Raw genomic sequence first — 13,683 nt, 5'->3', positions numbered from 1 at the left:
ACAGAATATAACCTCCAGTACGACTGGTATATCTTACACAGAATATAACCTCCAGTAAGACTGGTATATCTTACACAGAATATAACCTCCAGTACGACTGGTATATCTTACACAGAATATAACCTCCAGTAAGACTGGTATATCTTACACAGAATATAACCTCCAGCACGACTGGTATATCTTACACAGAATATAACCTCCAGTAAGACTGGTATATCTTACACAGAATATAACCTCCAGTACGACTGGTATATCTTACACAGAATATAACCTCCAGTAAGACTGGTATATCTTACACAGAATATAACCTCCAGTACGACTGGTATATCTTACACAGAATATAACCTCCAGTAAGACTGGTATATCTTACACAGAATATAACCTCCAGTACGACTGGTATATCTTACACAGAATATAACCTCCAGTAAGACTGGTATATCTTACACAGAATATAACCTCCAGTAAGACTGGTATATCTTACACAGAATATAACCTCCAGTAAGACTGGTATATCTTACACAGAATATAACCTCCAGTAAGACTGGTATATCTTATTAAACAGAATATAACCTCCAGTAAGACTGGTATATCTTACACAGAATATAACCTCCAGTAAGACTGGTATATCTTATTAAACAGAATATAACCTCCAGTAAGACTGGTATATCTTACACAGAATATAACCTCCAGTAAGACTGGTATATCTTACACAGAATATAACCTCCAGTACGACTGGTATATCTTACACAGAATATAACCTCCAGTAAGACTGGTATATCTTACACAGAATATAACCTCCAGTACGACTGGTATATCTTACACAGAATATAACCTCCAGCAAGACTGGTATATCTTACACAGAATATAACCTCCAGCAAGACTGGTATATCTTACACAGAATATAACCTCCAGTAAGACTGGTATATCTTACACAGAATATAACCTCCAGTACGACTGGTATATCTTACACAGAATATAACCTCCAGTAAGACTGGTATATCTTACACAGAATATAACCTCCAGTACGACTGGTATATCTTACACAGAATATAACCTCCAGTAAGACTGGTATATCTTACACAGAATATAACCTCCAGTAAGACTGGTATATCTTACACAGAATATAACCTCCAGTACGACTGGTATATCTTACACAGAATATAACCTCCAGTAAGACTGGTATATCTTACACAGAATATAACCTCCAGTACGACTGGTATATCTTACACAGAATATAACCTCCAGTAAGACTGGTATATCTTACACAGAATATAACCTCCAGTAAGACTGGTATATCTTACACAGAATATAACCTCCAGTACGACTGGTATATCTTACACAGAATATAACCTCCAGCAAGACTGGTATATCTTACACAACACATATTTCCACCATAACATGGACGGTCTTCAGTGTTTACCTAGCAATCTCTCTTTGCTTACGACCCACAACACTTGGGAAAAAACACTTATTTTTACCGCTAGGCTGGCAAGGGCAGGAAGTTCTGAGTCATACCCTTCACAAGTACCCTGAAGCTAGCAACCACGACAAGACCCTCCCTGCCTCTTGTATCCGGATGCGCTACACGGCTAATTTAGAATGTATTACTCGGGTACTACACAGCTATAATGACTTCTGTTAAGTGGTTCGCCTTTACCTCTTCCCGTGTGCTACTGAGAATCTCACAAAGACTATATAGGCTGGTTATGTTCAAGTATCGTTTGAATGGTGTATTGTGGCTTAATCCTGGGAATAGGATATATCCTGCCAGTGCTTGGAACAAGCAGGATTACCTTCCATTACTCTGGTTTGTGTGATTTCTTACTGATTTAGAGCTTGCCGGATTCAAGAAGGAAATCAATAGGTTTCTCAAAGCAGTTCCTGATCAGCCGGGCTGTAGTGCATACTGAACATTAAAATGGTATAAAATACCGACAAGTTGTTAGGTAAGACACATATGCAACAGTTAGGTATCTTTATTTCGAAACGTTTCGCCTACACAGTAGGCTTCTTCAGTCGAATACAGAAAAGTTGATAGAAGCAGAAGAGACTTGAAGACGATGTAATCAGTCCATCACCCTTAAAGTTTTGAGGTGGTCAGTCCCTCAGTCTGGAGAAGAGCATTGTTCCATAGTATGAAACAATATGGAGTTGAAGTGACAGGATGGAGCCTTATATAGCGCCAGGAGGTGAGACGTAGGTCACTAGTAGAACTCAGATGTTGGGAGGTCAGGTCCCTCTCAAATCCAGCCGTTCTCACTAGTGGAGGTTGTCGAAGTTAATTTCAGGTCTGTAACGTTTCGAAATAAAGATACCTAACTGTTGCATATGTGTCTTACCTAACAAACTGTAGTGCATACGCTGTACTGAGTGCGGAGGGCACTAACAGCCTGATCGATGAGGCCAATAACCAGGAGGCTTGGTCTGGGACCGGGCCGCGGGGGCGCTGACCTCCGGAAGCGACTCCTGGAAAACATATGAGAGATGTGTTGAAGGATTCCTTAGTAACGTGAGATAATCTTAGCAACAGTTGAGGAAGACAACCGCACCACCACCACCACCACTAATACTACCACCACCACTAATACTACCACCATCACTAGTACCATCACTACCACCACCATTACTACCACCACCATTACTACCACCACCACTACCGCCAATTCACCACCCCTGAATATTAAAAGGGTATATAATACCACCATTACCACCAACACACCACCCCTGAATATTAAAAGGGTATACACTACCACCACTACCGGCAACACACCACCAACACACCACCACCATCCCATCACTCCCTCATTAAGACTCCAACAGTAACTCGGCTTAAGCAGCGCCTCAATTAACTATTTAATTAATTGGCTGGGCATGTGAGATGGTTAATTAGATAGCTGGGTGGGCGTGGCTACCTGTCCACTTATTTCCCCACGCCCTCCTGCACCTCCGCGCCCACTACCACTTCCACGCCAAATTCTACGTTCCCACTGAGGTAAGTAGTTTCTAAGAGCTTCATTTCACTGTTCGCTAATAGTAGAAAGTGTCACCGTACTTTGAGTTAGAGCTAAATCTTGGTGTTTGAGATCAGTGTAACATCAAGATCGAAGTGTATAAGTGGAAGATAGGTATTAATAAAGGGGATATTAACAAGGTCTTGAGGATGTCTCTCCAAGAGAGAACCCGTAGTAATGGATTTAAATTAGATAAGTTTAGATTTAGAAAGGACATAGGAAAGTATTGGTTTGGAAATAGGGTAGTTGATGAGTGGAACAGTCTACCTAGTTGGGTTATTGAGGCTAGGACTTTGGGTAGTTTCAAATTTAGGTTGGATAAGTACATGAGTGGGAGGGGTTGGATTTGAGTGGGACTTGCACATCGGAGCTTGTATCTTGGGTGGCATTGAAAATTGGGTTGGGCAAATGTTTTGTTAGTGGGATGAATTGTAAAGGACCTGCCTAGTATGGGCCAACAGGCCTGCTGCAGTGTTCCTCCTTTCTTATGTTCTTATGTTCTTATGTTATCTGTTGCAAAACAGGAGATTCAGTTTGTAAATGCAGAGAGAAAACAACATAAGGAAGGAGCACTGCAGCAGGCCTACTGGCCCATGCTAGACAAGTCCAAGTCACCTACTGACCCAATCCAATCAGAGAGAAAGAATTATTGGTTCGTTTATTAGGGTTAAATCCTCTCGACAACACGAGGGTTATTAAGGCTGCTTGTGACCTGTACATCACCAGTCAAAAATTATTAAATACCAAAATAAGGGGACTAAAATAAACTCTCGGTATATATACAAAGTTTTCAGTGTATATACACAGATACTTTTCAGTTTATATACACGCTTACACACCTCTCTGTGTAATAAGATCACACTAAACAGGTGATACCAGAATATGCAAAACAACTACTGTGAAAGAATACCCCGCCAAGGGAGGTTCCTTGACGCTGGTGAGGGGCTCTTGATCTAGAGAATTGGATCTGTGCTCCGGTTCCCTGTATTGATGGAAATAAATGGTATAAAATACCGACACAATGGCAATATAAACACAAATGCAGTATAATGTGATCCTTTATTGACTACGTTTCGCCCACACAGTGGGCTTTTTCAAGTCACAAACAGAACTACCTGGGGTGGAAGGAACGCGAGTATTTATAGTCCGGCTGAGGTCAGGTGAAGAATGCTGCATCTGATGATGTACCGAGTGGGGCTATAGAGTCTAAAAACTTGGGTAGCTTGGAAAGGAGATTGGATAAGTTTGTGAGCAGACCTTCTACAGTGTTCTTATGTGGGATAGCGATGAAGAAGTTTCTTGGCAAGTGCATTTGTGTTTATATTGTCCCTGTATTGAGCCTGATTACCTCCCCCCCCCCCGGGCTGTATAATCCTATGGGTTTAGCGCTCCCCCATGATTATAAAAATAATGTGAAAGAATAGCGAAATTCCAAGCACTTTCGTGACTTCTCACATTATCAAGGAAATATTCTTTCACAGAGGTTGTTTTGCACACCTTTCTGTGTATATAAGTTTCGAGAGATTAAACTCCGAGTGTGTGTGATATCGTCTTCACACTGGCTTGGTGTGTTCCACACACACGACTCCTCGGTGATATCCTCACCACACTACTGAGTCTCCCAGCTCAGGTTGGCACGTATCACCAACTCGTGTATGTAACCCATTTTGTGCGATGGAATACGAAGGGAAAACACAGCTTGCCTTTGTTCCCACTACGAAACTGACAGATAGAATAATGTTACAGCTGGTGTTCCCACACTGCAATTATCATATAGAATAGTGTAGCAACACACTGCTGGTGTTCCCACAATGTAACTATTATATAGAATAGTGTAGCAACACACTGCTGGTGTTCCCACAATGTAACTATTATATAGAATAGTGTAGCAACACACTGCTGGTGTTCCCACAATGTAACTATTATATAGAATAGTGTAGCAACACACTGCTGGTATTCCCACAATGTAACTATCATATAGAATAGTGTAGCATCACACTGCTGGTGCTCCCACAATGTAACTATCATATAGAATAGTGTAGCAACACACTGCTGGTGTTCCCACAATGTAACTATCATATAGAATAGTGTAGCAACACACTGCTGGTGTTCCCACAATGTAACTATCATATAGAATAGTGTAGCAACACACTGCTGGTGTTCCCACAATGTAACTATCATATAGAATAGTGTAGCAACACACTGCTGGTATTCCCACAATGTAACTATCATATAGAATAGTGTAGCATCACACTGCTGGTGCTCCCACAATGTAACTATCATATAGAATAGTGTAGCAACACACTGCTGGTGTTCCCACAATGTAACTATCATATAGAATAGTGTAGCAACACACTGCTGGTGTTCTCACAAAGTAACTATTATATAGAATAGTGTAGCAACACACTGCTGGTGTTCCCACAATGTAACTATCATATAGAATAGTGTAGCAACACACTGCTGGTGTTCCCACAATGTAACTATCATATAGAATATTGCAGCAACACACTGCTGGTGTTCCCACAATGTAACTATCATATAGAATAGTGCAGCAACACACTGCTGGTGTTCCCACAATGTAACTATCATATAGAATAGTGTAGCAACACACTGCTGGTGTTCCCACAATGTAACTATCATATAGAATAGTGTAGCAACACACTGCTGGTGTTCCTAAAATGTAACTATCATATAGAATAGTGTAGCAACACACTGCTGGTGTTCCCACAATGTAACTATTATATAGAATAGTGTAGCAACACACTGCTGGTGTTCCCACAATGTAACTATCATATAGAATAGTGTAGCAACACACTGCTGGTGTTCCCACAATGTAACTATTATATAGAATAGTGTAGCAACACACTGCTGGTGTTCCCACACTGTAACTATTATATAGAATAGTGTAGCAACACACTGCTGGTGTTCCCACAATGTAACTATTATATAGAATAGTGTAGCAACACACTGCTGGTATTCCCACAATGTAACTATCATATAGAATAGTGTAGCATCACACTGCTGGTGCTCCCACAATGTAACTATCATATAGAATAGTGTAGCAACACACTGCTGGTGTTCCCACAATGTAACTATCATATAGAATAGTGTAGCAACACACTGCTGGTGTTCCCACAATGTAACTATCATATAGAATATTGCAGCAACACACTGCTGGTGTTCCCACAATGTAACTATCATATAGAATAGTGTAGCAACACACTGCTGGTGTTCCCACAATGTGACTATCATATAGAATAGTGTAGCAACACACTGCTGGTGTTCCCACAATGTAACTATCATATAGAATAGTATAGCAACACACTGCTGGTGTTCCCACAATGTGACTATCATATAGAATAGTGTAGCAACACACTGGTGGTGTTCCCACAATGTAACTATCATATAGAATAGTGTAGCAACACACTGCTGGTGTTCTCACAATGTAACTATTATATAGAATAGTGTAGCAACACACTGTTGGTGTTCCCACAATGTAATTATCATATAGAATAGTGTAGCAACACACTGCTGGTGTTCCCACAATGTAACTATCATATAGAATAGTGTAGCAACACACTGCTGGTGTTCCCACAATGTAACTATCATATAGAATAGTGTAGCAACACACTGCTGGTGTTCTCACAATGTAACTATCATATAGAATAGTGTAGCAACACACTGCTGGTGTTCCCACAATGTAACTATCATATAGAATAGTGTAGCAACACACTGCTGGTGTTCCCACAATGTAACTATCATATAGAATAGTGTAGCAACACACTGCTGGTGTTCCCACAATGTAACTATCATATAGAATAGTGTAGCAACACACTGCTGGTGTTCCCACAATGTAACTATTATATAGAATAGTGTAGCAACACACTGCTGGTGTTCTCACAATGTAACTATCATATAGAATAGTGTAGCAACACACTGCTGGTGTTCCCACAATGTAACTATCATATAGAATAGTGCAGCAACACACTGCTGGTGTTCCCACAATGTAACTATCATACAGAATAGTGTAACAACACACTGCTGGCGTTCCCACAATGTAACTATCATATAGAATAGTGTAGCAACACACTGCTGGTGTTCCCACAATGTAACTATCATATAGAATAGTGTAGCAACACACTGCTGGTGTTCCCACAATGTAACTATCATATAGAATAGTGTAGCAACACACTGCTGGTGTTCCCACAATGTAACTATCATATAGAATAGTGTAGCAACACTGCTGGTGTTCCCACAATGTAACTATCATATAGAATAGTGTAGCAACACTGCTGGTGTTCCCACAATGTAACTATCATATAGAATAGTGTAGCAACACACTGCTGGTGTTCCCACAATGTAACTATCATATAGAATAGTGTAGCAACACTGCTGGTGTTCCCACAATGTAACTATCATATAGAATAGTGTAGCAACACTGCTGGTGTTCCCACAATGTAACTATCATATAGAATAGTGTAGCAACACTGCTGGTGTTCCCACAATGTAACTATCATATAGAATAGTGTAGCAACACTGCTGGTGTTCCCACAATGTAACTATCATATAGAATAGTGTAGCAACACACTGCTGGTATTCCCACAATGTAACTATCATATAGAATAGTGTAGCAACACACTGCTGGTGTTCCCACAATGTATCATATAGAATAGTGTAGCAACACACTGCTGGTGTTTCCACAATGTAACTATCATATAGAATAGTGTAGCAACACACTGCTGGTGTTCCCACACTGTAACTATTATATAGAATAGTGTAGCAACACACTGCTGGTGTTCCCACAATGTAACTATTATATAGAATAGTGTAGCAACACACTGCTGGTATTCCCACAATGTAACTATCATATAGAATAGTGTAGCATCACACTGCTGGTGCTCCCACAATGTAACTATCATATAGAATAGTGTAGCAACACACTGCTGGTGTTCCCACAATGTAACTATCATATAGAATAGTGTAGCAACACACTGCTGGTGTTCTCACAAAGTAACTATTATATAGAATAGTGTAGCAACACACTGCTGGTGTTCCCACAATGTAACTATCATATAGAATAGTGTAGCAACACACTGCTGGTGTTCCCACAATGTAACTATCATATAGAATATTGCAGCAACACACTGCTGGTGTTCCCACAATGTAACTATCATATAGAATAGTGCAGCAACACACTGCTGGTGTTCCCACAATGTAACTATCATATAGAATAGTGTAGCAACACACTGCTGGTGTTCCCACAATGTAACTATCATATAGAATAGTGTAGCAACACACTGCTGGTGTTCCTAAAATGTAACTATCATATAGAATAGTGTAGCAACACACTGCTGGTGTTCCCACAATGTAACTATTATATAGAATAGTGTAGCAACACACTGCTGGTGTTCCCACAATGTAACTATCATATAGAATAGTGTAGCAACACACTGCTGGTGTTCCCACAATGTAACTATTATATAGAATAGTGTAGCAACACACTGCTGGTGTTCCCACACTGTAACTATTATATAGAATAGTGTAGCAACACACTGCTGGTGTTCCCACAATGTAACTATTATATAGAATAGTGTAGCAACACACTGCTGGTATTCCCACAATGTAACTATCATATAGAATAGTGTAGCATCACACTGCTGGTGCTCCCACAATGTAACTATCATATAGAATAGTGTAGCAACACACTGCTGGTGTTCCCACAATGTAACTATCATATAGAATAGTGTAGCAACACACTGCTGGTGTTCCCACAATGTAACTCTCATATAGAATATTGCAGCAACACACTGCTGGTGTTCCCACAATGTAACTATCATATAGAATAGTGTAGCAACACACTGCTGGTGTTCCCACAATGTGACTATCATATAGAATAGTGTAGCAACACACTGCTGGTGTTCCCACAATGTAACTATCATATAGAATAGTGTAGCAACACACTGCTGGTGTTCCCACAATGTGACTATCATATAGAATAGTGTAGCAACACACTGCTGGTGTTCCCACAATGTAACTATCATATAGAATAGTGTAGCAACACACTGCTGGTGTTCTCACAATGTAACTATTATATAGAATAGTGTAGCAACACACTGTTGGTGTTCCCACAATGTAATTATCATATAGAATAGTGTAGCAACACACTGCTGGTGTTCCCACAATGTAACTATCATATAGAATAGTGTAGCAACACACTGCTGGTGTTCCCACAATGTAACTATCATATAGAATAGTGTAGCAACACACTGCTGGTGTTCTCACAATGTAACTATCATATAGAATAGTGTAGCAACACACTGCTGGTGTTCCCACAATGTAACTATCATATAGAATAGTGTAGCAACACACTGCTGGTGTTCCCACAATGTATCTATCATATAGAATAGTGTAGCAACACTGCTGGTGTTCCCACAATGTAACTATCATATAGAATAGTGTAGCAACACTGCTGGTGTTCCCACAATGTAACTATCATATAGAATAGTGTAGCAACACTGCTGGTGTTCCCACAATGTAACTATCATATAGAATAGTGTAGCAACACACTGCTGGTATTCCCACAATGTAACTATCATATAGAATAGTGTAGCAACACTGCTGGTGTTCCCACAATGTAACTATCATATAGAATAGTGTAGCAACACATTGGGAGTGTTGTTTAATAACACAAACATACACACAAAACATTTCATATTTGGACGCAGCGTCCCTGAGGACGCCTCTCCACCAGAACAAAATTTTCAACTCCAAGGTGAAATTCGTGTGAGGAAAAAACAGTGATGTTAGAATAATCTGTTTATTCTTTGTGTTTGTGTATTTATGCTTGTTTGTATGCGTATAGTACGTATAAAACACGTACGTGTGTGTGTGTGTGTACCTGTGTGTGTGTGTACCTGTGTGTGTTTACCTGTGTGTGTGTTTACCTGTGTGTGTGTACCTGTGTGTGTGTTTACCTGTGTGTGTGTTTACCTGTGTGTGTGTTTACCTCTGTGTGTGTGTACCTGTGTGTGTGTGTACCTGTGTGTGTGTTTACCTGTGTGTGTGTTTACCTGTGTGTGTGTTTACCTCTGTGTGTGTGTACCTGTGTGTGTGTTTACCTGTGTGTGTGTTTACCTGTGTGTGTGTTTACCTGTGTGTGTGTTTACCTCTGTGTGTGTGTACCTCTGTGTGTGTGTACCTGTGTGTGTGTGTACCTGTGTGTGTGTTTACCTGTGTGTGTGTTTACCTGTGTGTGTGTTTACCTGTGTGTGTTATTCATGTGTACAAAACATAGCTTTTAGTGATGCAGGAAAGAGAAACAGCGTGCTTTAGAGACTTAATTAAAACGTGTGAAAAAAAACACTGATCACCTGCCTTTGTAGTGAGGCCAATTAACGAAAAAACACTCCCCTCCCTACCACTACCTCCCACCCTCCCTATCATTATTCACCTCCTCCCTTACACTACCTCCCACCCTCCCTATCATTATTCACCTCCTCCCTTACACTACCTCCCACCCTCCCTATCATTATTCACCTCCTCCCTTACACTACCTCCCACCCTCCCTATCATTATTCACCTCCTCCCTTACACTACCTCCCACCCTCCCTATCATTATTCACCTCCTCCCTTACACTACCTCCCACCCTCCCTATCATTATTCACCTCCTCCCTTACACTACCTCCCACCCTCCCTATCATTATTCACCTCCTCCCTTACACTACCTCCCACCCTCCCTATCATTCATTCATTCCCTCCCACATTGTCTTTTTGTCTCCCCCTTCTGTTTACATCTACATCTCTACACTATGCAACAGTTAGGTATCTTTATTATGAAACGTTTCGCCTACACAGTAGGCTTCTTCAGTCGAGTACAGAAAAGTTGATAGAAGCAGAAGATACTTGAAGACGATGTAATCAGTCCATCACCCTTAAAGTTTTGAGGTGGTCAGTCCCTCAGTCTGGAGAAGAGCATTGTTCCATAGTATGAAACAATATTATGAAATAATATGAAACATATTGTTTCATACCATAGAACAATGCTCTTCTCCAGACTGAGGGACTGACCACCTCAAAACTTTAAGGGTGATGGACTGATTACATCGTCTTCAAGTATCTTCTGCTTCTATCAACTTTTCTGTACTCGACTGAAGAAGCCTACTGTGTAGGCGAAACGTTTCATAATAAAGATACCTAACTGTTGCATATGTGTCTTACCTAACAACCTGTCGGTATTTTATACCATTTTAATGTTCAATCTCTACACTAGCTTCTGGCAAGAGAGCGACTGAGTGATGGTGAATGTGTTTTCTCTTATCCTGGTTACCTTTGGTGGGATACAATCGGTGTGTTAAAAATATCTATTCTCGCCATTCTTGTGCTTCTTACATTGTCTATTATTTTCTCTCTCATTTTTAAACTACCTAATCTTTCCCTGTGTCTTCCTGTCTTTCCCTGTGTCTTCCTGTCTTTCCCTGTGTCTTCCTGTCTTTCCCTGTGTCTTCCTGTCTTTCCCTGTGTCTTCCTGTCTTTCCCTGTGTCTTCCTGTCTTTTCCTGTGTCTTCCTGTCTTTCCCTGTGTCTTCCTGTCTTTCCCTGTGTCTTCCTATCTTTCCCTGTGTCTTCCTATCTTTCCCTGTGTCTTCCTGTCTTTTCCTGTGTCTTCCTCTCTTTCCATGTGACTTCCTCTCTTTCCATGTGTCTTCCTCTCTTTCCATGTGTCTTCCTCTCTATCCATGTGACTTCCTCTCTTTCCATGTGTCTTCCTCTCTTTCCATATGACTTCCTCTCTTTCCATGTGACTTCCTCTCTTTCCCTGTGTCTTCCTCTCTTTCCCTGTGACTTTCTCTCTTTTCCCATGTCTTCCTCTCTTTCCCTGTGTCTCCCCCTCTCTTTCCTAGACCAAGGCCCCTTGTCCCTTGTCAGGTCAAGACGTCTCCCCATACCCAAAGTTGGATCAATATTTTGTAGGTCCCTGGGTTACAGGCACTGTGAGGTCCCTGGGTTACAGGCACTGTGAGGCCCCTGGGTTACAGGCACTGTGAGGTCCCTGGGTTACAGGCACTGAGAGGTCCCTGGGTTACAGGCACTGTGAGGCCCCTGGGTTACAGGCACTGTGAGGTCCCTGGGTTACAGGCACTGTGAGGTCCCTGGGTTTCAGGTACTGTGAGGTCCCTGGGTTACAGGCACTGTGAGGTCCCTGGGTTACAGGCACTGTGAGGTCCCTGGGTTACAGGCACTGTGAGGCCCCTGGGTTACAGGCACTGTGAGGTCCCTGGGTTACAGGCACTGTGAGGCCCCTGGGTTACAGGCACTGTGAGGTCCCTGGGTTACAGGCACTGTGAGGTCCCTGGGTTACAGGCACTGTGAGGTCCCTGGGTTTCAGGCACTGTGAGGTCCCTGGGTTACAGGCACTGTGAGGTCCCTGGGTTACAGGCACTGTGAGGTCCCTGGGTTACAGGCACTGTGAGGCCCCTGGGTTACAGGCACTGTGAGGTCCCTGGGTTACAGGCACTGTGAGGTCCCTGGGTTTCAGGTACTGTGAGGTCCCTGGGTTACAGGCACTGTGAGGCCCCTGGGTTACAGGCACTGTGAGGTCCCTGGGTTACAGGCACTGTGAGGTCCCTGGGTTACAGGCACTGTGAGGTCCCTGGGTTTCAGGCACTGTGAGGTCCCTGGGTTACAGGCACTGTGAGGTCCCTGGGTTACAGGCACTGTGAGGTCCCTGGGTTACAGGCACTGTGAGGCCCCTGGGTTACAGGCACTGTGAGGTCCCTGGGTTACAGGCACTGTGAGGCCCCTGGGTTACAGGCACTGTGAGGTCCCTGGGTTACAGGCACTGTGAGGTCCCTGGGTTTCAGGTACTGTGAGGTCCCTGGGTTACAGGCACTGTGAGGCCCCTGGGTTACAGGCACTGTGAGGTCCCTGGGTTACAGGCACTGTGAGGGCCCTGGGTTACAGGCACTGTGAGGTCCCAGGGTTACAGGCACTGTGAGGTCCCTGGGTTACAGGCACTGTGAGGTCCCTGGGTTTCAGGCACTTTGAGGCCCCTGGGTTACAGGCACTGTGAGGTCCCTGGGTTACAGGCACTGTGAGGTCCCAGGGTTACAGGCACTGTGAGGTCCATGGGTTACAGGCACTGTGAGGTCCCTGGGTTACAGGCACTGTGAGGCCCCTGGGTTACAGGCACTGAGGCCCCTGGGCTACAGACACTGTGAAGCCCCTGGGTAACAGGCACTGTGAGGCCCCTGGGTTACAGGCACTGTGAGGTCCCTGAGTTACAGGCACTGTGAAGTCCCAGGACTACAGGCACTGTGAGGCCCCTAGGTTACTGGCACTGTGAGGACCCTGGGTTACAGGCACTGTCAGGCCCCTGGGCTACAGGCACTGTCAGACTTCTGGGTAACAGGCACTGTGAGGTCCCTGGGTTACAGGCACTATGAGGCCCCTGGGCTACAGGCACTATGAGGCCCCTGGGCTACAGGCACTGTGAGGCCCCTGGGTTACAGGCAGAGAGGCCTCTGGGTTACAGGCACTGTGAGGTCCCTAAGCTACAGGCTCTGTGAGGCCCCTGGGGTACAGGCACTGTGAGGTCCCTGGGTTACAGACACTGTGAGGCCCCTGGGCTACAGGGACTGTGAGGTCCCTGGGTTACAGGCACTGTGAGGCCCCT

Source organism: Cherax quadricarinatus, chromosome 97, assembly GCF_038502225.1.
Source record: "Cherax quadricarinatus isolate ZL_2023a chromosome 97, ASM3850222v1, whole genome shotgun sequence".
Taxonomy (NCBI): domain Eukaryota; kingdom Metazoa; phylum Arthropoda; class Malacostraca; order Decapoda; family Parastacidae; genus Cherax; species Cherax quadricarinatus.
The sequence above is the reverse complement of the archived record's forward strand: the minus strand, read 5'-3'. Positions refer to the sequence as shown.